This window comes from Triturus cristatus, chromosome 7 (assembly GCF_964204655.1).
Source record: "Triturus cristatus chromosome 7, aTriCri1.1, whole genome shotgun sequence".
Classification (NCBI taxonomy): Eukaryota; Metazoa; Chordata; class Amphibia; order Caudata; family Salamandridae; genus Triturus; species Triturus cristatus.
This window is the reverse complement of record NC_140590.1, coordinates 1,013,676,268-1,013,699,845: the sequence shown is the minus strand read 5'-3', so window position 1 is coordinate 1,013,699,845 and position 23,578 is coordinate 1,013,676,268.

The window sequence follows — 23,578 nt, the reverse complement described above, 5'->3', positions numbered from 1 at the left end:
AGATAACGCATGGAGTTGGTTAAGGGATACAAATCAAAATAGAGGTGGAAATGGGTGTGAGTTATTTGGAAATCCAAACCCTAAAAGAAGGGAAAGGGAGGGGGACGATGGCTGGACCATAATACAACGTTGGGCCGGGAGGCCCCAACATGCCAATTCGCAGTATCATAGAGAATGGATGGGTCCACAGTTCGCCCAACCTTTAATCCCTTGCTTTAATAGGTTTAGCGGACTGGAGGCTGTTGATTGACTCCCAGTACATGGGGAAGGACACAAATCTACACCCTGTCCATTAGTCCCACCCGCTACATTACCCGCGTCTCCAACAAGCTCCTTTAGGACACCTGATTACCCAAATCGCTTATCTCAATTACTATCAACTGGTACACAGGGGGGAAATATCATATCCAAAAAAAAACTCATGGCAATTCTAGAACCAACACCCAAAGTGGAACAAATAAAGCATCATGAGGCAAATGATCATAATAGTAATAGGTCAGGAATACCGATGACATTAAGTAAATCCTCATCGGTTATTAGCTGCAGCTTAAACCAAGGTCTTTCTATGGCCAAGATTGTTTCATGGAATGTTGCAGGAGTGGGTTCAAAAATAAGTGACCCTGAATGGAACCTTTATATAAACTCCTTTGAAATTTGTGTTCTACAAGAAACTTGGGCTACGACATCCATGTATAGGGTTGGATATAGAACTTACCAGTTGGAAGCAGTTCCATCAGTAAGAGGCCGTCCATCAGGAGGGCTAATAATATGGGTTAGTGTGTCCATTAATATAGCCATACAGCAAGTAAGAATTGATTCTCTAGATATACTTGGTTTGAAAATGGTTACCGATGATAATCGGATGATATATCTCTTCAATGTATATAATAGACCATGTCCATCACACAAGGAGTCACCATGTATCGACAAATTAGAATCAATACTGGATTCTCTGGACCCGGAAGCAAGCACGATCATATGTGGGGATATGAACTGCAACTTTGAACCCATTGTTGGAATGAACAATTTGTATGAGGATGAAGATAATGCTAATGGTATACCATCCTTAACTAGTAATGGGTCAGTTGTAGGTACTACCCTAGCTTTCCAAATTACAAGGGTACTGGTAAGCCATGGACTGAGGGCATGTAATGGGCGTTTTCCCTCTGATAGCCCCAAGGTACCTACTTTCACGAGACGCCATTGCCAAAGTATAATTGATTATGTTATTATTTCCATGGACTTATGGCCATATATAAAAGACTTGATGGTCAAAGATAGATTTGATAGTGATCATCATTCCCTGGAAGTTAGTTTTGTAAAGAGCTTAATAATGGGACCGGAAGTTGAAGAGGGAGGACATCAACCAGTCCCAGATAATGTTATATTAAGCAATAATCGTCGGTCCGTTAAATGGGCTTATATCCTGGGACAAGAAGGCTTAGTGGCAAACATCTATAACTGCCTTACTAAAGTATTTGATACCTATAATCCCTCCGAAAGTGAACCTGGTCAATTTCTCAAATTACATAAAGAGTTCTTTAAAGAATTATTAGAACTTATGACTAGAAGACCAAAAAAAGGATCGGGTGCTGTGAAATTGCAGCCTATAGGTAAACCATGGTTTAATATAGAATGCCGAACAGCAAAATCAGCTTTGATAGATTCGGTTAAAACTAAAAATTCTTTGGCAATTAAAGAAAATAGGAAATTATATAATAAGGTGCTGGCCAATGCAAAGTGTACATGGGACAAGGAATTGTGGTCCTGTATGCTGATGGCAGCTAAAATGAAGGACCAAAAGCTATTTTGGGAAACAGTGGCTAAGGGTAATCAAAGGGAGAAAGGCTCAAGAGAGGTTTTCCTTGATGAAGCAACCTGGATAGACCATTTTACGAACCTGTACGCCGACCAAGGGGCTGATAGTGTAGTACAGGAAGATCATGCTCTGTTGCTCGCAGAGGCTGAATCTACACATATAGTTTTTGATCTAGAGGAAACAGAATTAGCTATTAATTCTGTCAAATCTGGGAAAGCTCCTGGGCTGGACAAAGTACCAGGTGACCTGTTCAAGCATGAACTAGATGTCTGGGTTCCTTACCTTAATCATTTGTGCAATACTGTTGCGGCTGGGGAGACAATTCCGGACACATGGAACGGGGCGGAAATTATTACTATTTTTAAAAAGGGCGATAGAAGCAATCCTGCTAACTATCGCCCCATAAGTCTTTTAGATATTACTCAAAAAATCTACGCTAGGCATATATTAAACCGTATAAATTCCTGGTTGGAAGAAGAACAAATTTTAACGAAATATCAAGCAGGTTTCAGAGTAAAAACAGGAACCACTGACCAAGTCCTAAGGCTCTGTTGCTTGTATTGGAAATATGTTACTCTTCGTAAAGGTCATTTATATGTGGCATTCGTAGATCTACGGGCCCCATTTGACCTTATACCGCGAGAACTTTTGTGGGAATCACTGAAATCCCAGGGGCTCCCGCTAGGCCTACTAAAATTGGTTACTGGATTACACAAGGACAATTATGCAAAGGTCAGGTGGGGTCCTACTGGGGAACTTACAAAAGCTATCCCTATAAAAAGAGGAGTACGCCAGGGGTGTGTACTGGCGCCAACCCTATTCTCCCTGTTTGTTAACGATATACCATCTTACATGGAGTGTAGTGATAACGACGCACCAAGATTAGGGGGCGAACGGGTTTCTTCCCTTTTGTTCGCAGATGACACCATCCTCATTTCCCAAACACCACGGGGCCTTCAAAATTTATTAAATAGATTCCAGTCGTATTGTTCCTTGAAGGGCCTAGAAATCAATACTAAAAAAACGAAATACATGGCACTGAGCCCACATAGGAATTTTAAGAAAAATCTAATGCTAAATGGACAGAAGCTTGATTATGTGCAGAATTTTATATATTTAGGTGTCTCTATAGACTCTTCTTTAGCATGGAGACCGCAGTTAGAAAAGAACAAGATTATTTTCAAACAAAACTGTCTACCAATTCTCAAAAGACACAAAGAATGCTTGAACAAGGCTCTGACCCCTGCCTTAGAGATATTTAAGTATAAAGTACAATCAGCGGTATTATATGGGGCGGAATTATGGGGTCCTGCATGTAGAAATACATTTGAAAGCCTTGAGAACAAGTTTCTTAGGGGGTTGATAAAAATATCTACAAATACCCCACTAACACCACTTTTTTTGGATCTAAACCTGAAACGAACAGATCAACACGCAATATTAAGACCATTATTGCTGTGGGTTAGATTGTGGACGACCCCAGAATTAGTAAATTACAAGAAAGGCCTGAAAGAAGTTATGGATCTCGATAGTTGTAACAAAGTTCATTGGTTCAAGCATGTAAAAAATTGGTTAGGCATGATTGGACTAGCCCATTTTTAGAATGACCCTGAGGCTACGAACCCGTGCTCTAAGAAAATTGTTAAACTATCCTTTTGGTCACATGTGAGCCATGAGTCAGTATACGCAAGAATTCATGGACCGCTAACAGAAAACTTTTTATTGTTTAAGGATGTAGCATCTTTTGAACCCTTTCTAGACGAGATCCACCCGCCTTTATCAAAAACTCTGTACCTAAAATTTAGATATGGTACTCTTAGAACGAAGGCCCTTGAAAAAAGCTGGGCGAAATCAGGAAGTGATCTTTGTATTTCTTGTACTCATGGTACAAAGGAAGATGATTTACACATACTTCTATTTTGCTCAAGCTATGTAATACCAAGGAAAAAGTGGATAGTACCACTCTGCCATAGAATAGGTTCTAGATCCTATAAGGAGGCTGGCAGAATTTTAAAAACTGATACCAGCCAGGTGATAGTTTTTGGAGTTAGTAGATTTCTTCTCGCTGCTAATTGTATCAGAATAAAGTTGGGTCTACATTTAAAAAAAAAAAAAAAAAAAAAAGACAGGAAAAATGAGAAAACACATCACTAGATAGTTTTAAAAATAAGATTATGATACCAGAGCATTCAATTGTTGTTTTATTATCCAACCTGGAGGATGTTGTTGTTGTTTCTTTTTTATGAATTTTATAAAAAAAATGTCCTAGCGGTTAGTGATTTAATACTATTTTAACAGTTTTTAAATTATATTTATTATTATTATTTTTTTTTTTTTGGAAAACCTTTATTTCAAAAATCAGGACACAGCTATTCAGCCGACAGCCCGGAGGTTCGGCAGCATTAAGAGTTAGATACAGTGATGTGTCCCCAGTACAGTACAAAGAGTAGTGCAAAGGTCCAATTTTAAGTGAACACAAAAAAAAAAACTCACAACAAACCCCAGCAAGGCAAGAACATTGAAAGCCCATGGTGAGAGCCCCCAGGGGAGGCCGGACCCCACTCATCTACTAGTTACAAGACAGTGTACGGAGGAAGAAGGGGGACAGCAGAGGCCAAAATGGTTCCTAAAACCAAACTGTGCTGGAAAGAAGGTCAGGGGGAAAGCTGTTCCTCGGGAGGTTCCAGATCCGGGGCAAGACATATTCCCCCCCTGTATTGGTTCCACCGCCCCCAGATGGCATGCCACTTCCGGGGGCGGCCTCTAGAGCAATAGACCGTCTTCTCCCTAAACATGCTCCAGTCCATGTTCTCTTTCCACGCAGTCAGTGTAGGGGGTCCCGAGGAGCCCCACAATCGCGCGATATCCCTTTTAGCGACCATGTTACCCAGAGTCACCCATTGGATCCGCGCCTCATCGAGGTCAGTGGGCCCCCAGATATTCAGAAGACAACACCGCGCCTCCGGCTGCACAACAATGCCCGTCACCTCCCCCATAACTGCATGGACTCTCCTCCAGAAGTCTACAATGACCCCACATTCCCAAATGATGTGCAGAAAAGTACCCACCATACCACACCCCCTCCTGCACAGGCCGTCATCCGAGAACCCCATGTGGACCAGCCTCGGCCCCGTCACATACACCCGGTGCAGTATTTTAAGCTGCACCAGCCTCAGACGCGACGGGATCGCAACCTCCTTAGGAGAAGAAACAGCTGACTGCCAGTCCTCATTATCCAATTCAAGGCCATCCCTAGTCCACTGTTCTCTCAGCCCCAAAACCATGTCCGCCCGGACGTTAATCAGTTTCTTATTTATGAGCGAGATCGTGCTCTCGGGCATATGACCATCAAGGACCCGGTCCTCAAGGGGAGAGGACTCCGGCACCTTCTCACCCTCCACGAGGACTGATCGGAGGGCGTGGCGCAGCTGGATATACCTGAAATACTCGGAGGGCCCCAGCTCATACTCATTCTGCAACTCCTCGAAGGACTTCACCCTCCCCTTATGCAGCACATCTCCCACCCTGGAGATGCCTATCAGGTCCCACTTATCAAAGCCTTTTGTATGCCAAAGCCTTCCCAATCTCTCCGATTCAAACAATGGGGTAGCGAGGGTGAGCCTATCCTTCCAGCCCAGCGAGTCAGTTGCCATCTTCCACACACGCACTGCCACACCAGTGGGCCCCGTGAGGGACGAGTCTAGGGACCGCGAATATAACGCCCTGTAGTAGTTACCACCACGCAGCAACCACCTGTCCATGGCATACCCAGGGCTGAGGGCGGGGCCATAAAACCCATGATTGATCGCACTCAGCTGTGTGGCCCAATAGTACCGTCGGATGTCTGGGAGCGCAATGCCCCCGTCGTACCATGGAAGCGTCAACTTTGCAATTGCTATTCGCGGCCGCTCATCCCACAGCAATGTCCTTTGGAGGCCTTCGACCTCCCGAAAGTATTTAGCCGGCACCCAGTCAAAGGTATTCTGTAGAGCGTAAAGGAAGCGGGGGAGGGACATCATTTTGAACAGAGCCGCACGCCCAACGAGGGAGAGCGGCAGCCTCCGCCAACCTTCAACATCTCGCCTCAGGCGTGCCATGGGGGGGAGCAGATTCTTCTCGTAGCGCACAGCAGAGTCCATGGATATAAAGATCCCCAAATACACGAAACCCTGCTGGGCGACCTGTATCGAACATGTTCTAGGGATCGGTGGGACCTCGCCACTAAGAACGTACAAGTACGATTTGCTCCAATTAATAACGAGCCCCGAGTTCCTACCGAACGATGTGAGTACGTCACAGACCACTATAAGTGACTTCTTAGGTGAGGCAAGATACAACAGGATATCATCGGCATAGAGCGAGATACGGTCCTCGTGATCAGGCGACCACCGAAGGCCCCGTATATCCGGGTGCCAACGTATCCACGCAGCCAACGGCTCAAGGGCGAGGGCGAACAACAGAGGCGACAGGGGGCAACCCTGCCGAGTACCCCTCCCAAGCTGAAACGGAGTAGACGCCCGACCATTCACCACAACATTCGCTAGCGGCCCCTCGTACAGCAACCTAACCCAGCTCACAAAACCGCGACCAAAACCAAACTTGGCCAGCACGGCCCACAAGTATGCCCACTCCACCGTGTCAAAGGCCATCATGGCATCAAGAGACGCCACAATAGCCGGTTCACGCAGCGTGCCCGCCCTGGCGATGACGCCATGAAGACGCCTAAGGTTTAACGCTGTGTTTCGGTGTGGGATGAAGCCGGATTGATCCGGGTGGACCAAGTCGCCAAGTACCCTAATCAAACGGGTCGCCAGGAGTTTAGCCAGAATTTTCGGCTCAGCGTTGAGAAGTGAAATGGGCCGATAGGAGGCGCACTTATCTCACGGTTTACCCTCTTTGTGTATGACCACAATCGACGCCAGCCGCTGATCCAACGGAAGGGTCCCATCCCCCCGCGCCTCCAAAAACATGGCGCGCAGGTGAGGGGCGACCCTATCCGGGAACAGCTTGTACAGGTCGATCGGCAATCCGTTCGGTCCGGAGGCCTTACCCGAGTTTAACGCGCGAATAGCCCCCGCCACCTCGTCGACCGTTATGTCACCATCCAAATCGTCCCTATCTATATCAGAGAGGCAGGGCAACTCGATATCTCGGAGGAGATTACTCGAGTCCTCGGGCGGCCTATCCGACACAGAGGAATAAACCCTACAGAAATACTCCGAGAAACACTTTACAATCCCCTCAGGTTCCACAATCGCCTCTCCCCTCTCTCCCGTCAACTCTGGCACCACTCTATTGACCCGTTCTTTCCTGTCCAACCACGCCAGGAGTTTCCCTGCCTTATCACCAACATCATACAGTCGGCCCTGTTGTTCCCTACTGAGGGTCTTAGCGGCGTTCGTCACCAGGTCCCTATACTCAGTCTGCTTCAAGCAAAGCTCATGCAGTGAGGACTCCGTAACCTCCTCCTCCATAGCCCCTTCAAGAGCCGCGATCTCCTCCTCTACCTGCCGTACCTCGCCATCCCTCCGCCTCTTGGCAGCCACTACCAGGGAGAGGGCTTCCCCCCGAAGCACGGTCTTAAAAGCTTCCCACAGCGACACCGCCGAGTCCACGGTTCCCAGATTGTCCTTGAAGAAATTATCTACCTTCTTTACCAGGGCGCTGCGCATCTTGGGGTCTCGGAAATACCAAGGGTTGATGGGGGCCACCCTCCCTCCTCCCTCCCGACCTAGATCCAGCCGGATCCACACCGGCGAGTGGTCAGAGATACCGCGTGCCATGTGCCTCGCCTCGGATACCAACGAGGCATGTGCAGCCAGAGTGAGCAGGTAATCAATCCTGGAGAGGCTACCATGTGCCCCGGAGTGGAACGTGTATTGGCTCTGTGTGGGGTGCCGGAGCCTCCAGCAGTCTATCAGACCAAGCGTGTCTAGGAAATCTGGAAGCCATTTCTGAGCCCCCCCTGTGTCCCTGGGCGGGTATCTATCCAACAGTCCGGAGCCCACAGCGTTGAAATCCCCTCCCACCACCAGCATTCCCCCCGGGAGAGTCAGCAAAGCCCTGCCCAGATCAGCAAATGTGGAGGCCTGCAGGGCCGGCGGGACATAAACCGAAACCAAAACCAAAGTCCTTCCTTCCCACCGCCCCGCCACCGCCACAAACCTCCCTCTATCGTCAACAATGGTGGAGTCCACCTCAAAAGGCAACGATGCTCTAACTAGGATGCCCACACCCCTGGACCCAGAAGAGAATCCCGAGTGTGCAATGAATTTATACCCCTTCCTATTCAGGGCATAGCACGTATTACCTATAAGATGCGTCTCCTGCAGCAGGGCAACATCCGGCATTGATCGTTTCAAAAATTGCAAAACAATCCCCCTCTTAATGCGATCCCCCAAACCATTAACATTCCAGCTTATAACACTTAAGCCCCTACCCCCCATCCTCAAACGATAAGAGGCCCACCCCGCACCCAAGGAGCCACCATGGAACAACCCTGAAGATGATCATCATGCCTTGCAGAAATAAACCCCCCAACAACAAACTCCAAATCCCCGAAACTCCCCCCACCCTGCACCCCTGCTGCAGCTTACAAAGCCCCCCCAACTTGCAGTGTGCCTGTCGCCCTACAAAACCAAAAGTCTACAAAAAGTACCCTAAGGGAGGAAAAGAGCACCCCTCGTCCTCCCGCAACCCTCCACAGTTACTGCACTCTATTCAAATCTTGAAATATAGTCAAGTCAATTCAGGCCGGCTCCGAGATATCAGCCCTGTCCATCCCGGCCACGGTCTCCATCCTCGGCCGTGTCGTCCCTCGTCCGTCGCCGGGGCAAAGCGTCCAGCCATTCGTCGGCCATAACAGGAGAGTCAAAAAAGAATGTCCGATCTTCGTGCACCACCCGCAGTCTGGCAGGGAAAAGCATGGCATACTTCAGATCCAGTTCCCTGAGCCTCCGCTTCACCCCCAGGAAGCCCTGTCTCTGCCTCTGCACCTGCTGGGTGAAGTCCGGATAAAAATTCACCGACGCATTCTGGAAGGGAACTGGGCCCGTCACCCTCGATGCTTGCAGGATAGCGTCCCGATCTCGAAAATGAAAGAGCCGGGCGACGATCGGCCGCGGCGGGGCACCCGCCTTGGGCCTCCCGCCCGGCACCCTATGGGCCCTTTCCACCGCAAAAAACTTTCCAAGGCCCTTAGGCTTCAGATGATTAAGGACCAAATCCTCAACAAGCAGGTCCGCCGAAGCCTCATCCGAGGACTCCGGGACCCAGATGACGCGCACGTTGTTGCGCCTGGCCCGGCTCTCAAAGTCCTCCAGCCGGCGGGCGACGAGATCACTCTCGGCCCTCAGCTTACGGACCTCGGTCTGCAGTTCCGTAACATCATCAGTGAGGCCCGTGGTCTTGAGGTCCAAGTTCTTAACCCGTTCGTTCGTCTTGCCCAGGTCCGATCGGATCAGATTGACATCCACCAGGATGGCATCCACCTTATGCGCCAGGGCCTCGAACTGTCTCCCCATCGAGGTCTGCATCCCGTCGAGCGCGCCCATGACATCCTGTAGGGAGAGCTCCGGTGTCACAGGCGAGTCCTCCTTCTGGGCATCCGGCGCCTGGCTCGATCCACTCGGTGATGCTTTCTGGAGAGCGTATCGGTCCATGCTGTTGACTTGGGTATACGTTCCCCGCCTGGTAGGCTTAGCCTTCAGCCGATCCCCTTCTGCTTTGCCCGACATAATGGACTCCAGGCAGTCCAGTGCAGTTATGACTGGTCCCTCTCAGGGAGAGGAATAAGGAGTGAGCAGTTCTGCCGTAAGCTGCCAGAGTAGCCCGCAGAGCGTCCCTGGGGTAATAAAGCCACCCAGAGCTCTCCAGTGGCCGGGCTGACAAAGGGAGCGAAATCGAAAGTGAAAGAGCGGGGACCTCCGTCCGACAGTTCACACCTCGCCTGGCCGTTGTTGTTCAACTAGGAGCCGGGCATCCTGCCAACTCTAGCCCCTGGCATCCCCGGGAGATAGGCCGCAATCTTCCGCCAGGCGTAAGTCCGGTTCCCGATGGGCGATCCGACCGCGGGTAGCATCAATCGCCTCCCTGACAACTCAGCTACACGATGCCATGCATACCGTCAGGATTAGAGACAGGATAGTCGACGGAGGGCGCGAGGGTCTCGGGAGCTCTGAGCTCACGCGGCCATCTTGGTCAAGCGCTAGGCTCCTCCTCCCCAATTATATTTATTATTAATTGTATTTTTAACTTTCCAAAATTTCCACCCAGGCGAAATGTGTTTGACAAAGAATTATGAAATTAGATATTGATTACTCGGAAGCAACGGATATATATGAATAGGTTAGCTTACTTGACCCCTTTTCCCTTCTCGTCTTTGAGTTAGCAATTGTTAAAATGTAAGAAATGTTTTTATTGTTCTTTTATGATGCAAATGCGTCGAAATAAAGATTCAAATGAAATGAAATGATTTTGATTACTCTAGTTATTAGTCTGGGATAATTAAGGGAGCTCTGAACACTCTTTAAAGTGTTTCTTCTAAATATTAACTACTGTTTTAAGTATGTACTGGTAAGGAGATAAAATACTGACTTTAAGTGATTTTAATCCTAATGTTTGGACCTGCTGAGACATGACAATACTGCTCATGGCAGTAATAAAAACAGTCAAGCGGCAACCCTACGAGTAGGAGATGAGTTTTGAAGTTTGATTCAGTAAAACACAATCAATCAATCACTCAGGGGTTTGTATAGCGCAGCTACTCACCCGTGAGGGTCTCAAGGCGCGTATGGGGAGGGGAGGGCTGCTGATTCGTATGGGTTCAGTCAAAGAGCCAAGTCTTGAGACCCTTCCTGACTTAGGTCAGCGACGGAGATTGCCTGAGGTGGAGGGGCCGGATGTTGCAGGTTTTGCTGGCGAGGTACGTGAAGGCTCTTCCTCCGGTTCTTGTCTTGTGGATCCGAGGGACAGAGGCAAGGGCCAGCAGGGCGGAACAGAGGTGTCTGGCGAGAACGTGAAATGCGAGGCAGTGGTTCCGATATGCTGAACCAGCGTCGTGGAGGGTTTTGCAGGGGTGAAGAGCTTGAAGGTGATTCTTTTATTGACTGGCAGCCAGTGAAGTTCACAAAGGTGTTCAGTGATGTGGCTGTGGTGGGGGGTGTTGCGGATCAGTCTGGCTGCTGCATTTTGAACATTCTGTAGTTTCCTGAAGAGGTTCTGGGTGATGCCGGCATAGAGTGTGTTGCCATAGTCGACCCTGCAGGTGATGAGTGCATGGGTGACCATCTTTCTTGCTTTGGTGGGGATCCATCTGAAAGTCTTTTGAAGCAAGCGTAGTGTGTGGATGCATGAGGAGGATACAGCGTTGATCTGGTGGTTCATTGAGAGCGAGGAGTCGAGTATGATGTTGAGGTTTCATGCATGGTCCGTGGGGGAGGGTGGGGTTTCCAGTGAGGCAGGCCACCAGGAGTTGTCCTAGGCAGAGGGGGTGGGACTCAGGATGAGTACTTCAGTCTTCTCTGAGTTGAGTTTGAGCCAGCTGTCCTTCATCCAGGAGGCAACAGCTTTTATCCGGTTGTGGAAGTTAATTCTGCTGGCTGAGGGTTAGGGATAGAATCAGCTGGGTCTCATCGGCATAGGAGACAATGTTAAGTCCGTGGTTTTCTACGATTGCGCCGAGGGGAGCCATGTAGATGTTGAAAAGGGTTGGGCTCAGGGAGGAGACCTGGGGTACTCCGCAGCTGATCTGTGTAGGTTCAGAGTGGAACAGGAGTAGTCTGACTCATTGAGTTCTGCTGGAGAGGAAGGGGTGGATCCAGTCCAGGGCCTTGCCCCGGTTGCTGGCATCATGGAGTCTCGTAATTAGGGTGTGGTGTGAGACTGTATCAAAGGCAGCCGAGAGGTCCTGCAGGATCAGGGCTGCTGTTTCACCCCAGTCGAGGAGGGTGTGAATATCATCGGTGGCGGTGAGGAATGCAGTCTCAAGACTGTGATTGCTTCGGAAGTCAGATTTGGCTATGTCCAGGATGTGGTTTACTTCGATGAATTCAAGGAGTTGGGCATTGATGGTCTTCTCGGTGATCTTTGCTGGGAAGGGTAGCAAGGAGATGGGTCAGAGGTTTTTGAGGTCTGTTGGGTTGGCGGATGGCTTTTTCAGCAGGGGGTTGATCTTGGCATGTTTCCAGTCATTGGAGAAGGTTGCAGCCTTGATGGAGCAGTTGATGGTGTGCTGGAGTTTGGGGGCAATGGAGGTGGCTGCTCTGGGAAATATGTGGTGTGGGCAGGGGTCCGATGGGCTCCGGAGTGGATGCTCTTCATTATCTTGAATGTGTTGTCTGTGGCAAGCGGGGTCCAGTTGAGCAGCGTAGGTTCGGGTGGGGTGGTGTCAGGCTTGGTGGCAAGCATTTGGGTGTCAAATCTGTTGTAGATCAGTTTGTTCTTGTGGTGGAAGTAGGTGCCGAGTTTGTCACAGAGTTCTTGGGAGGGGGGACATCCATGGTCTCGCTGCTGGGTCTGGCGAAGTACTTGATGATGGCGAAGAGTTCTTTACTGTTTTTTTTTGTTTGTTTTTTAAGTCCTCATATGCGACAATCCAAAAAGGCGTTTGTTTTAGTGTGTTCAGAGTCAAGGAACAGAGTATAGACTTGCATCCTGCCAGGTGGTCCCTGTCCCGTATACACCAACTTTCAACCTTTATATCGAGGTGGCAAGGTTACCCTCACACACCTCCCATTGGATTAGAATGTCTTGATCCTTGGACCTTTTAATCCTCTATTGCCTAACTGTGTTTAAAACATAACAAACAAGGGGTTGCCATATGCTGGCTATCTTCTCAGAGGTGTTCATACAATCTAACCTACTAAATCGTCTAGCTGCTGCTAACCAAGCTATGCAAGAGGGTGGGTTACTAGAGGTCCAATTAATACATATTTCCCTACGAGCAATGATAATCAAGATTAATAACAACTGCTCAAGCAATTTCCTGTTCTTTCCAATTGAGCCATGATTATCTAAAATCACAGAAATAATCAGAGATAAGCTTACCTCAATTTTCTTTTCCAAAATATCTGTTAATACCTTACCCACATCTAGCCAAAAGGCATTCACTCCGGGGCATTGGCAGAACATATGCACGTCATCTGCTTTTGGCAATCCACATTTCGGGCAGCATCTTGTTTCCCCACCTATTCTGGACAGCTTCTTTGGGGACCAATACACCCTATGTAGAGTAAATAAATGGTTCTTCCTTAATGGTGCGTATTTGACAAATGAATGTAGTGTACTCATAGATAGTTGCCAGAGATTTGCTAAGTCGATGTCTGGTCTGCTGGTGGGTCTGAACTCATGGAGGTCCAGAGTGAACCAGCTGGCTTTCTTAGTCTGTGGTTTTCCGGGGGCCTTCTTGAGGGGAGCCAGGGAGTTGGTGCAGTTGGTGAACCATTGGTGGAGGTTGCGAGCTGAGGTGTTGGCGCCTGCTGTGGTCGAAAGTGTGGTGGGGCTAAGAAAGGCGGTGAGATGTTCCTTGTGATCTTGTTCCAACTGCAATGAGGGGGGATGGTGGTTGCGGTGGTGTATGGTGGGCGAATTGAAGGTGAAATGTATGCAGTGGTGGTTGGTACAGAGAAGTTCAGTGGTGTGATCGTAGGTGACGTTCTTGCTGGTGGTGAAGACAGGGTCAAGCATGTACTTTGCTGCGTGGGTTGGCTTGGTGACTAGCTGCTTCAGTCTGATGTTGGTGAGGGTTCCAGAGGGATACAGTGTTCTGGTCGTGGGGATTGTACAGGTGGAAGTTGAGGTCGCTGAGTAGGATGTAGTCGGTGGAAGCTACTGCCAAGGGAGCGATAATGTCGATGATAGCATTAGTGAAAGGTGGGCAGGAACCAGGGGGCCTGTAGATGAGGGTTCCCTGGAGGGTGGTATTGGGGTTGGTCTGGATCTGGAAGTGAAGGTGTTCCATGGTTGTTGTAGACTCTTCTGAGTGAGTGGTCAGACGGAGGGTTGTCCTTGTGGACAATGGCGATGCCTCCTCCTGGTCGGTCGGTGTGGTCCTTCTTGGTAAAATTGTATCCGTCGGCATTGGCGCAGGTGAAGCCTGGGTCTGAGCTAGGGTTGGTCCAGGTTTCCGTGAGGAAGGCGATGTCTGGCATGACAGAGTTGAGGAGGTTCCAGATTTCTGTGGCGTGTTTGTAAAAGGAGTGTGTATTGAGGAGGAGGCAGGTGAGCTGATTGGGTGTGCTGTTGGTCAGCTGAAAGGTGAGAGGAGCTGGCGTGTTGTCGTAGGGGAAGGTGTGGCTGCAGTTCTGGAAAGAGAAGGGTCCTTGGGAGTCCTTCAGAGCTACGAGATGGCAGTCAGCATGGTGTCCTGTGTTGAGGGGGAGGAGAGTGAAGGTGTCATATCGATGGAGGGTCCAAAAAACGCCAGCGCCCGCCCACTGCACGGCTGCATGGCAGCCACCATTAACTAGTGCTGTGGTGGGGCTGGACAGCTGAGAAGCTGGTCACTGGAGAGGGGTGGGACCGTAGGGGATTGCAGGAGCAAGGGCGGCGAAAAAAGAGAAGAAAAGGAAAACGGAAAAAAGCAAAATAAAGGCAAGAAGCAGAATCAGGGGAAAAAGTAGAAATAAAGGTAGAAGGAGAAACAGAGGAGCAGCCCAGCAGCAGAGCAGTGATGCTCGACCACTAGACCACCAGGGATGAGGCGCAGGCAGGAGCCTGTGGGTGGAGGAGGGCCTCGAACTCCTGACCAGAGGGTCTGCAGCAGCAACGGAGGCAGCAGCAGTTCCTAAACGGAGCTGCGCCGTGAAGGAAGCAAGTCCACTATAAGGTCACAAAGAAATAGCACTCATTAAAAGATGCTATCCAATTAAGGCTACATAGTACAGGCCTTTATAAAGTAACTTGTAGAAAAGCAAAAATAAATATGGACCTATTGCCTTCTGGTGTGGAATACAAATCCAAACAATTTAATAGTGCTTAGGCAGCAAGGCGCTACAGTTCCATATAATATGGACATCTACACGCAATTTTATTTTATGTAGGAAAGATATTGAGCCTTATTGTTAAAGCTATTTGTGCATGTGAGTCTGACTTAGTGAGGTCAATACCATGAGTCCCATTTATTTAGCTAAAAGTTAACCCCTTCCCTGTGGTGGTAATTCCCCCAAGGTGCGGGGGGGAGGGGTCCGCGGTGCCGCTGTGCTTGTGACAAGCTCAGCTTGTCATGACTCACAGTGGAGCTGTGCTCATGACGAGCTGAGCTCATCACGACCCCGCCCACTGATTAATTCTCCCGCATAGGTGGAGAATATATAGCGTGTGGGCGGGCCGCGGCCATTCGTAATGACGAGCTCAGCTCGTCATGAGCACAGCTCCACTATGACTCATGACGAGCTCAGCTCTTCATGAGCATGGAAGGAGTTAAAGGATTTTTCACTTCTAAAACAAGGATTTTGCTGCTTTGGCAATCTATTTCCTTATGAATAATAGCATTTTAAAAAACCCTAGAAATTCACTGAAAAAATCAAAGGTTACAGGGACATTATAGTTCAGGAATGGAATTTAAAAAAACGTACAAATTCATTGAAATAAACCAAAGGTTACAGGGACGTTATAGTTAGGCTCAGGTTTTACTCGTTAAAAAAAAACAGTGAAATTCATCAGTTATAGTTAGTGGAGCTAACTATAACTCTTCCCACCTGAAATGCACTGCTTATGACCACACATATTACATCACTAATGACATGGTCAGTGGCATCACTGATAACATCAATCATGCCATCTCAAATGATATCACTGATGGCATCATCCACAGAATCACTGAAGCACCCACTCACATCCCCATAGAACCTTTCATACACCCCACTCTCACACAACCATTCACAAACAGATTCACAGGCCCATACCAGTACTTGCACATCCACTCACTGATTCATAGATCTACACACACATCCACTCGCTCACCCATACAACCACTCATACACCCAATCAGCCACTATCATAGCCATCGACATATCCACTCATACACACATACAGCCACTCACACACGAAGTCAGTCACCCATAGAGCTACTCACACACCTAGGCACTCACCCATACAGTCAATTACACAGCCACTTACTCACTCATACAGTTATAGTTAGTGGAGCTAACTATAACTCTTCCCACCTGAAATGCACTGCTTATGACCACACATATTACATCACTAATGACATGGTCAGTGGCATCACTGATAACATCAATCATGCCATCTCAAATGATATCACTGATAGCATCATCCACAGAATCACTGAAGCACCCACTCACATCCCCATAGAACCTTTCATACACCCCACTCTCACACAACCATTCACAAACAGATTCACAGGCCCATACCAGTACTTGCACATCCACTCACTGATTCATAGATCTACACACACATCCACTCGCTCACCCATACAACCACTCATACACCCAATCAGCCACTATCATAGCCATCGCATATCCACTCTTACACACATACAGCCACTCATTCACGAAGTCAGTCACCCATAGAGCTACTCACACACCTAGGCACTCACCCATACAGTCAATTACACAGCGACTTACTCACTCATACAGATACACACACCCACTCACCCATACAGATACTAACATGTACTCACTCACCTATACAGTCACTGACACAAGCAAACATTCACCCATACAGCCACTCTCACATTCACTCACTCACCCATACAGTCACTCATCTACCCCATCACTCACATATACTGCCCTTCACATACCCAATTACTCACCCATATACCACAGTCATACACACATTCACTCACCCATATAGCCCCTCACACATGCACTCCCTAACCCATACAGCCACTGACTCACTCACTCACTCAGCCATACAGGCAGTAACACACACCTTCACCCACCCCCATAGACACTCAGACAACTAAACAGGAACTCAGGTAAGCAATCACTCATCAATACAGCCACTCACATACCCACTCATACAGTCACTTTGACAGCAACTGACAGACTGATACAGACATTTACACACAAGTCCCTCAGCCATACATTCACTGAGACACCTAATCACTCACTTATACAGTCCATCACACACCCAGTGACTCATCCATACTGGCACTCATACACTCCCTGATTCACCAAAACACCTTGGTATATATATTTAACACTCATAAACGTTTTAAAAACACTCACAGTCACCGGATGATGTAATCAGTGATGTCACTGACCATGTCATGAGTGATGTAATATATGTGGTCATAAGCAGTGCATTGCAGGGGGCACGAGTTATAGTTAGCTCAGCTAACTATAACTGCTGAATTTCACTGGTTTTGTACGAGTGAAACCTGCACCTAACTATAACATCCATGTAACTTTTGTTTTTTTCAATTAACATGTATACATACACACACACACACACACACATACATATGACAAAACGTATAGCATCTCCCTAGGTAATATATGGGTGGTACATAAACTAGATTTTATCATTGTTAGTAACTTACTTGCTATTTTATTAATCTTCAATTTATTGTAAATTTTTTAAAACAGCACTGGTGTTTTCACTTCCTGTAATATCATCAGGGTCACAGCCATGTGATATCATTCCCTTTGACGTCATCAGGGTGTGTGATGTGATTTCCACTACCCCAGGCATTTTTGTGAATTGACATCTGTGTCTAAGTGTAATTCTATTCTGAATAATCATGCACCACCTCGGCCCTTCCGGTTTTTTAATAGACCCTGGCTTTAGCTTCCTTTTTCATAAAACCCCAGTATGCCCATGTTGCTAGTGACCGTGCAGCTTTCTAAGCATTAGTGCTGATTCCGCTCTGCACGGTATTTGCTGAAGTTGCTAAATTGGTTTCTTTTTGGAGCCCTTGGAGGAAGCATATGGCGGAAACAGTCATTTCTTTGTACATATGTGTTCTTTTTAGTCTTCTATAATAAAGAACATTAGGGCCTTCTCTGATTCAGCTGTTCCTCGAAACTAACTGTCTGAGGGTTGGGCACAGGATTCATCTAGTGACATTTGAAGTAGAGGTGCAGTGAAAAGTCCCTAATATGGTGGGGGTAAATTTACTTGGAAAGGCACTGTGAATCCTTGTAACTTGATGCCACTTTTGTACTTATATACAGATGACTCTAAATAACTCTCATAAAATGCTCCCAAGAATCCTCAATAATCACACTCCACATTGGGCCTCCTTGTGACGTCTCCTACTTTTGGTGTGGCATCTCCGCTCTGGTTGTAGGGGTGGGATACTGGGAGCTCTGGGGACGAGGGCAGAGTTACAGGGAAGTTACGAAATGGATGATGTGAATATTTTAAATTAAGTAATGTGATATGGATTTTGTGCAGCGCATAAGTTTCCAACCCACATTGCTTTTTAGGGGGAAACATCCTTTACCACGCAACCATTACAACGCGGTATGGTTACATCGTGGTTTTAACAACGCAAGTCGTTACACCGACTTGCACTGGAGGGCGCTGTAGGATAAGGAATAGTGTGAATTACTTTCCAACACCTTCCCTACTGTACGTAGACTGGAGTTGGAATAGTAATTCACACTATTCCTATGTCCAGCGCCCTCCAACGCAAGTCGATGTAACGACTTGCGTTGTTAAAACCGCGATGTAACATACCGCGTTGTAATGCTACGCGTTGTTACATCATACATCCCTTTTTAGGAGTTCATGCTTTGGAAATTCATTATTAGTAGCATTACCATACTTTTTTATATAAACAAAAACGGATTTATAAGTAACCAGGGTGACTTCAAAGATTTAGGCTTTGGTTTGACATTTTTTGAGGATAGGATGTCATAATAGTGTGTAATTCAGGAAAAGTCAATTCGCTTTCGTTGTTTATATAACTATATATGTTGAGTTATCACCCATCTGGCCACTGTAATCCACTTATTCATGAAATGTTGAGAGTGTGGTTTAAAGTTTTAAGCCCCATGCCCTTCTAATCCAGAGAGTTTGGGGTATTGTTTGGTGCTGATCGACTAAAATATTTCAATTGGTAAAGTTAAGTCAATTCAATATATGTTTAGTTATTTTAAACTCATTTTAAAATATAAACTCTATTAGACAGGATGAGACTTTGTGTTAACCTTACCAAAACATCATTAGGTATGATTAGAGAAGGTACGCTGAGATTTTTATTAGCAGTTACTTTTAATGTTTTACAGCCCATATGAAATGTTATATGGGTACATGCATCATTCGAAGATAGAAAATAGCTGCTGAAACAATCAATAAGAATAATAATTTGGAATTAATTAAGGACTTGTATGAGGCAAGGAGCCTAGATGACACAAATTCGACAAGGCAAAATTTAAGGAAGGTATTTGCTCACATTTTTATATATAGATTCCATGCATTCTAACCCCTCGATTTTTAATTCATAATATCTACTCTTAGGAATGTGACAAGATGGCATTTTACAACTAGAACGAGTCATCTAGATGTGAAACGTTGTCTTTTAAGAAGACTTATGTTAAGCAGTCCAACAAAAAAAAAGGAAAGTGATTGTTAACTATATCACCATATAGGGAAACCGTACTATATATTAATATGTGTTTTAGTAAAAGTGATATGACATATAACTGAGTGCTTGCTGAAGGATGATTCAGATGCTGATGACAAAAATGAGATAAAATGTAAATCAGTGTCTGAATTAGAGTATGATTAAAAACGTCATACATTTATTGGATAGATCTAACTAGTATTATGTTTCACCGAAGTATGCAAGGAATACACAACTTTTTAATACATATATCCTGATGCCCACTCATGGCGACTTGGTTGGCCATTCATGTGTGGGTATGTTTATATACACATTTTTCTGCAACAATAAAATAATAGATTGTAATTTTTACCTACTCTTGAAATGTTGGTTCTTTAATTGGTACAAATGTTAAAATGAAGTATGTTTAATATCGTAATAATTGGCAAATAATTGTAATCATTATGATTATGAAGATTTCCTTGTAATTAGTATATTGTGGGATTTTCTAATGTGACCAATATATCATTTAATGTGTCATTCTCACCGTTTTGAAGATGCAGCATCATAGCTGCGAAATATTTTAGCTGTACCATGTGAGAATCAGCTATACTGTGGAATAAAGGTCACTCTGTGAAAGCTATGAAGGAAACCCTCAAGAGCAGAGTTTGATTGTCAATATGCAAGAGTCACTATCTCCATGTGCACTGTCATGATAAGATGATTTTATTAATGGCCCTTAAGAGAATCATGCTCTATGTGTTTTAATAAAATGCTTTTTGAATGAAAAGGATTAATACAATCAGAGTTTAGATATCTATATTTGATGTTCTTAGCACACTATTGAAACCTAGCATTCTAGAGGCTAGACGGTTGCACTGGAAAGCACTAGGGACATCTTTACATCTCAAAGTAATCTAAGGGGGTTGTTATGAGTATGGCAGTCCAGGGACTCCCCTACTTGCAGTAGTGTTCATTTCATAGCGGGCTCACCGTGGTAGGCTTGGAGGTAAGAGGGTCCTAACAATTTACCCATTAAGGTGCATGCGGGGGGGGGGCACATGTTGTGCCCTCTATATTTTCACCTTTGTTCCTGAACTGTGTGGCATAACATGGAGCATGGTGCATGCCGCACCGGGCAGGAATGTGCAGTAGGCGCTGTCATCGTGGCGGTCTGCTTGTTAGGCTCTCCTATGAGCCTAACAGGCCACATCTGTGACAAGGCCGCCACACCACCTGCCTGCCCAGGATTCAACTCAGCTTGGTGGTCTTCTTGGGAATGTAGCTGTGGCGGTACTACAGGAGGACCACCAAACTCGTAATCAGCCCCTAAGTCATCACACACAGGCCTGCCCTCTCACCAGTATTTTCTGCCCTGCATAATATTTTCATGCCAATAAAGGTAAACATATAAAACATTTCCCCCCTTTGACATATAAACTAAAGGCAACAAATACTAGCTGAAACCGATTTTTTAAAAGATTAAGGCGCAAACTGCTGTGTTGTGAAGAGAATACAGAGAATTTGACAAAACTGTTTTTCTAGTTGCAGATCCTGGCCCAACCAGAATCCTAAAACACACTCAAATTATTGTTATTTACTGTGAGAAAGCTGGCAGTCCTAATCCCACATCAAACTGTTTATCCCATAGATTCATTGAATGCGAGAAGCAATCTTTATTAATAATTATTCTGCAGCCGTTCATGTCAAGAATGAAAATGCAACCAGAGCTGTTAGCTTTATCAATGCTTGTTCTGGTTTATTCTTCTCTTAGAATTTGAAAGCGGAGGGGGGCGTGATCTTGGCGCTGCGCAAGGTGGCCGCCTGAGTTTCGAGCTCCACTGTACTGGAACACAGAACACGCCGCAAAAACATCTTCCCGTGCATATTTTTCAGCGGTCTACATGATTTGGTGAATCGGAACATGCTCCTTTCCGAGTGAGGATTTTTCTGACCTCAAAGCGCGCTGCGCTTCATTTCATTTAAACGCTGAAGTTCCTCCTCATATTGCCGCCATTTTGTGTAGCGCGCTATCGTCATCTCTCTATGCAGGGTTAGAGTTACTGAGCAGAATGCTGACATCTAAGTGCTCTGTGAGCTGAGTTGACAGAAGCAAGGATTGCCCAACATGGCGAATACCATGAGCAGTTGCCGCACTGCCGCTGTTGCTAGCGTGTGCTTGAAATAACGGATGGCTTACATTCGATAAGCGGCAAGCGGCGGAAGAGACGAGTGCTGTCCATGACTCCAGCAAAACACATTAAGGGTGCATAAGAATACTGCGCTCTCCACTGCAGAGGGACAAGAGGCTAACGCCGAGGGTCAGTGTCTGCTGCGCGGCCGACCGCAAGCGCGGCACAAGTGCAATACCGCAGAACAGCGTCGGCCCTGGCTGTACTGCCCCTCTACTTCAGTTGTCACCAATAAGGGGTTTGCTGTGACGGAGGAGCTAGGAGAGTGCTGCCGCAGACATTGGGGAGCCGTGCTTGCGGGGGACGTGCTCTCAACGCCACGCAGGATGAACGCCTGGTTTCGAGCTCTGCTGTACCGGGATGCAGAGCTCGCCGCAGGTGCGTTCTCTCATGCCTATTTTTCAGCGTTCAACATGATGTGGTAAATTGTAACATGCTCCTTGCTGGGTGAGGGATCTTCTGAACTCAAAGCACACTGCTCTTCATTTCATTTAAGCACCGAAGTTTCTCCTCATATTGCCGCCATTTTGTGTAGCGTGATATCGCCATCTCTCCTCACCTTCAAGTGCAACATCTTTACACCCGCTCTCACCAGTTTTCCTGTCATTGTGCTGGCAGCTGCGGCACGCTTCCAGGATGAGCCTTTTCCATTTTTGATTCAATTTATCTCTACTTGAGATCATCACCTTGGTTTTCAATTGGACTTCTACTCTCCCTTGTGTCGCTTCGCAGTTAACACAAAGTCTCTCTCATTGCTCTGTAATCCTCATATGGGCAAATTACGTAAACCTCAGTTTGTTTTTGTCCCCAAGATGACTTCCACAACGCCACCTTCGCACTCTTTTAATTCTGCACTTGTTCCTCCCTCTTCCACTGCTGATATGGCTGGAGTATCTTCTGCTCGCTCCCAACCAACGCAATCGTCGTCTCAGAAATCTTCTCCCCCTACTTCCACTTCTAAACGGCTGAAACAGGACCCTCCATCTCCAGATAAGTCGTCTTCTACTATCTCTTTGGAATTAGTGCTCGAGGAAATTCGCGCCTTGCGCCCGTTCGTGGAAGAGACAAATAGTAAGATGCAGCTTTTGGAAGAGAAATGGTCTTCAATGGAAAGCAGAGTTTCTGTTATGGAACATCAACTCTCATTGGTTCAGGATGACTCTCAAAGACTCACTTCTCTTGAACAGGAAGTCCGCAATCTCCAACGACACACAGAGGACTTGAAAAAATCGGAACAGAAGGAATAATCTTCGTATTAATGGTTTGCCGGAGGCTTTGAAGGGAGATGACCCTGTCGCCTTTTTCTCTTCTTTTTTACCAAAGCTACTTGAGATACCTACTTCAACGTCACTGAACATTCAGAGAGCTCATAGACTTGGTCCACGCCCATCACTCTCTTCATCCTCAACCAGGCCTCGTGGGGTTATTATCCTCTTCCTGAAATTTACGGACCTCCTTTCTGTCCTTTCTGCAGCTAAAGCCAAACGTCAAATTTCTTGGCTAGGTCAGAGAGTTTTTCTTTCTTAAGATGTCTCCAATGCCACAGCTGCCAGACGAAAAGAGTTTATCAGCCTTCATCCTTCTCTCCATTCGATGGGTGCCCGATATGGCCTTTTTCATCCGTGCACCTTTAAAGTGACTTATCAAAATCGCACCTTGTCCTTTGATGACCCTGCAGAACTCAAGAAGTTTCTTCACTCCCAGTCCTCGGCCAACATGGATACTTCTAATCCTCCTACGGGATGATGTCCTTTGTCCACGTTCTCAAGATTCCCATGGTTGTTATCAGTTAATATATGAGTTGCATTGGTTTATGCTTATATCTTTCCTCTGGTCGGTTTCTCTGTTTGTTCTTTAGGCTAACATGTTTTATATTTGTTATATTTATTAGCTTTTGTATTCCTTAATGTTGTTTGACTTGTTTCTCTCCGTTATTTCTTTATTGAATTTATACTTTTTTAATTCCCCTTTATCTCCCTATAGATTTCGTCCCTCGTATTCATAGCTGTTTGGTATGATCGCATTTTCTTCTGTGTCCTGATGTGGCTGGAC